This window comes from Phyllobates terribilis, unplaced genomic scaffold (genome assembly GCF_046119375.1).
Source record: "Phyllobates terribilis strain yellow unplaced genomic scaffold, ASM4611937v1 Scaffold_20__1_contigs__length_20440879, whole genome shotgun sequence".
Lineage (NCBI taxonomy): Eukaryota > Metazoa > Chordata > Amphibia > Anura > Dendrobatidae > Phyllobates > Phyllobates terribilis.
The window spans coordinates 2358035-2362875 of record NW_027362780.1 but is presented as its reverse complement, the minus strand read 5'-3'; positions in this window follow the sequence as shown (position 1 = coordinate 2362875).

The window sequence follows — 4841 nt, the reverse complement described above, 5'->3', positions numbered from 1 at the left end:
ATTAAATTGTATTTATGTTGTTTTATCCTATGCTTTATTAAATTGTATTTATGTTGTTTTATCCTATGCTTTATTAAATTGTATTTATGTTGTTTTATCCTATGCTTTATTAAATTGTATTTATGTTGTTTTATCCTATGCTTTATTAAATTTTATTTATGTTGTTTTATCCTATGCTTTATTAAATTGTATTTATGTTGTTTTATCCTATGCTTTATTAAATTGTATTTATGTTGTTTTAACCTATACTTTATTAAATTGTATTTATGTTGTTTTATCATATGCTTTATTAAAATGTATTTATGTTGTTTTATCCTATGCTTTATTAAATTTTATTTATGTTGTTTTATCCTATGCTTTATTAAATTGTATTTATGTTGTTTTATCCTATGCTTTATTATATTGTATTTCTGTGGTTTTATCCTATGCTTTATTAAATTGTATTTATTTTGTTTTAACCTATGCTTTATTAAATTTTATTTATGTTGTTTTATCCTATGCTTTATTAAATTGTATTTATGTTGTTTTATCCTATGCTTTATTAAATTGTATTTATGTTGTTTTATCCTATGCTTTATTAAATTGTATTTATGTTGTTTTATCCTGTGCTTTATTAAATTGTATTTATGTGGTTTTATCCTATGCTTTATTAAATAGTATTTATGTTGTTTAATCCTATGCTTTATTAAATTGTATTTATGTTGTTTTATCCTATGCTTTATTAAATTGTATTTATGTTGTTTTATCCTATGCTTTATAAATTGTATTTATGTTGTTTTAGCCGATGATCTATTAAATTGTATTTATGTTGTTTTATCCTATGCTTTATTAAATTGTATTTATGTTGTTTTATCCTATGCTTTATTAAATTGTATTTATGTTGTTTTATCCTAAGCTTTATTAAATTGTATTTAGGTTGTTTTATCCTATGCTTTATTAAATTGTATTTATGTTGTTTTAACCTATGCTTTATTAAATTGTATTTATGTTGCTTTAACATATGCTTTATTAAATTGTATTTATGTTTTTTTGTCTTATGCTTTATTAAATTGTATTTATGTTGTTTTATCCTGTGCTTTATTAAATTGTATTTATGTTGTTTTAACCTATGCTTTATTAAATTGTATTTATGTTGTTTTATCCTATGCTTTATTAAATTGTATTTATGTTGTTTTAACCTATGCTTTATTAAATTGTATTCATGTTGTTTTATCTTATGCTTTATTAAATTGTATTTATGTTGTTTTATCCTATGCTTTATTAAATTGAATTTATGTTGTTTTATCCTATGCTTTATTATATTGTATTTAATTTGTTTTATCGTAAGCTTTATTAAATTGTATTTATGTAGTTTTAGCCTATGCTTTATTAAATTGTATTTATGTTGTTTATCCTATGCTTTATTAAATTGCATTTATGTTGTTTATCCTATGTTTCATTAAATTGTATTTATGTTGTTTTATCCTATGCTTTATTAAATTGTATTTATGTTGTTTTGTCCTATGCTTTATTAAATTGTATTTATGATGTTTTATCCTATGCTTTATTAAATTGTAATTCTGTGGTTTTATCCTATGCTTTATTAAATTGTATTTATGTTGTTTTAAACTATGCTTTATTAAATTGTTTTTATGTTGTTTTGTCCTATGCTTTATTAAATTGTATTTATGTTGTTTTATCCTATGCTTTATTAAATTGTATTTATGTTGTTTTATCCTAAGCTTTATTAAATTGTATTTAGGTTGTTTTATCCTATGCTTTATTAAATTGTATTTATGTTGTTTTAACCTATGCTTTATTAAATTGTATTTATGTTGCTTTAACATATGCTTTATTAAATTGTATTTATGTTTTTTTGTCTTATGCTTTATTAAATTGTATTTATGTTGTTTTATCCTGTGCTTTATTAAATTGTATTTATGTTGTTTTAACCTATGCTTTATTAAATTGTATTTATGTTGTTTTATCCTATGCTTTATTAAATTGTATTCATGTTGTTTTATCTTATGCTTTATTAAATTGTATTTATGTTGTTTTATCCTATGCTTTATTAAATTGAATTTATCTTGTTTTATCCTATGCTTTATTATATTGTATTTAATTTGTTTTATCGTAAGCTTTATTAAATTGTATTTATGTAGTTTTAGCCTATGCTTTATTAAATTGTATTTATGTTGTTTATCCTATGCTTTATTAAATTGCATTTATGTTGTTTATCCTATGTTTCATTAAATTGTATTTATGTTGTTTTATCCTATGCTTTATTAAATTGTATTTATGTTGTTTTGTCCTATGCTTTATTAAATTGTATTTATGATGTTTTATCCTATGCTTTATTAAATTGTAATTCTGTGGTTTTATCCTATGCTTTATTAAATTGTATTTATGTTGTTTTAAACTATGCTTTATTAAATTGTTTTTATGTTGTTTTGTCCTATGCTTTATTAAATTGTATTTATGTTGTTTTATCCTGTGCTTTATTAAATTGTATTTATGTGGTTTTATCCTATGCTTTATTAAATAGTATTTATGCTGTTTAATCCTATGCTTTATTAAATTGTATTTATGTTGTTTTATCTTATGCTTTATTAAATTGTATTTATGTTGTTTTATCCTATGCTTTATAAATTGTATTTATGTTGTTTTAGCCTATGATCTATTAAATTGTATTTATGTTGTTTTATCCTATGCTTTATTAAATTGTATTTATGTTGTTTTATCCTATGCTTTATTAAATTGTATTTATGTTGTATTATCCTAAGCTTTATTAAATTGTATTTAGGTTGTTTTATCCTATGCTTTATTAAATTGTATTTATGTTGTTTTAACCTATGCTTTATTAAATTGTATTTATGTTGCTTTAACATATGCTTTATTAAATTGTATTTATGTTTTTTTGTCTTATGCTTTATTAAATTGTATTTAGGTTGTTTTATCCTATGCTTTATTAAATTGTATTTATGTTGTTTTAACCTATGCTTTATTAAATTGTATTTATGTTGCTTTAACATATGCTTTATTAAATTGTATTTATGTTTTTTTGTCTTATGCTTTATTAAATTGTATTTATGTTGTTTAAAACTATGCTTTATTAAATTGTTTTTATGTTGTTTTGTCCTATGCTTTATTAAATTGTATTTATGTTATTTTAACCTATGCTTTATTAAATTTTATTTATGTTGTTTTATCCTATGCTTTATTAAATTGAATTTATGTTGTTTTATCCTATGCTTTATTATATTGTATTTAATTTGTTTTATCCTATGCTTTATTAAATTGTATTTATGTAGTTTTAGCCTATGCTTTATTAAAATGTATTTATGTTGTTTTATCCTCTGCTTTATTAAATTGTATTTATGTTGTTTTGTCCTATGCTTTATTAAATTGTATTTATGTTGTTTTATCCTATGCTTTATTATATTGTATTTCTGTGGTTTTATCCTATGCTTTATTAAATTGTATTTATTTTGTTTTAACCTATGCTTTATTAAATTTTATTTATGTTGTTTTATCCTATGCTTTATTAAATTGTATTTATGTTGTTTTATCCTATGCTTTATTAAATTGTATTTATGTTGTTTTATCCTATGCTTTATTAAATTGTATTTATGTTGTTTTATCCTGTGCTTTATTAAATTGTATTTATGTGGTTTTATCCTATGCTTTATTAAATAGTATTTATGCTGTTTAATCCTATGCTTTATTAAATTGTATTTATGTTGTTTTATCCTATGCTTTATTAAATTGTATTTATGTTGTTTTATCCTATGCTTTATAAATTGTATTTATGTTGTTTTAGCCTATGATCTATTAAATTGTATTTATGTTGTTTTATCCTATGCTTTATTAAATTGTATTTATGTTGTTTTATCCTATGCTTTATTAAATTGTATTTATGTTGTTTTATCCTAAGCTTTATTAAATTGTATTTAGGTTGTTTTATCCTATGCTTTATTAAATTGTATTTATGTTGTTTTAACCTATGCTTTATTAAATTGTATTTATGTTGCTTTAACATATGCTTTATTAAATTGTATTTATGTTTTTTTGTCTTATGCTTTATTAAATTGTATTTATGTTGTTTTATCCTGTGCTTTATTAAATTGTATTTATGTTGTTTTAACCTATGCTTTATTAAATTGTATTCATGTTGTTTTATCTTCTGCTTTATTAAATTGTATTTATGTTGTTTTATCCTATGCTTTATTAAATTGAATTTATGTTGTTTTATCCTATGCTTTATTATATTGTATTTAATTTGTTTTATCGTAAGCTTTATTAAATTGTATTTATGTAGTTTTAGCCTATGCTTTATTAAATTGTATTTATGTTGTTTTGTCCTATGCTTTATTAAATTGTATTTATGATGTTTTATCCTATGCTTTATTAAATTGTAATTCTGTGGTTTTATCCTATGCTTTATTAAATTGTATTTATGTTGTTTTAAACTATGCTTTATTAAATTGTTTTTATGTTGTTTTGTCCTATGCTTTATTAAATTGTATTTATGTTATTTTAACCTATGCTTTATTAAATTTTATTTATGTTGTTTTATCCTATGCTTTATTAAATTGTATTTATGTTGTTTTATCCTATGCTTTATTAAATTGTATTTATGTTGTTTTATCCTATGCTTTATTAAATTGTATTTATGTTGTTTTATCCTATGCTTTATTAAATTGTATTTATGTTGTTTTATCCTATGCTTTATTAAATTTTATTTATGTTGTTTTGTCCTATGCTTTATTAAATTGTATTTATGTTGTTTTATCCTATGCTTTATTATATTGTATTTCTGTGGTTTTATCCTATGCTTTATTAAATTGTATTTATTTTGTTTT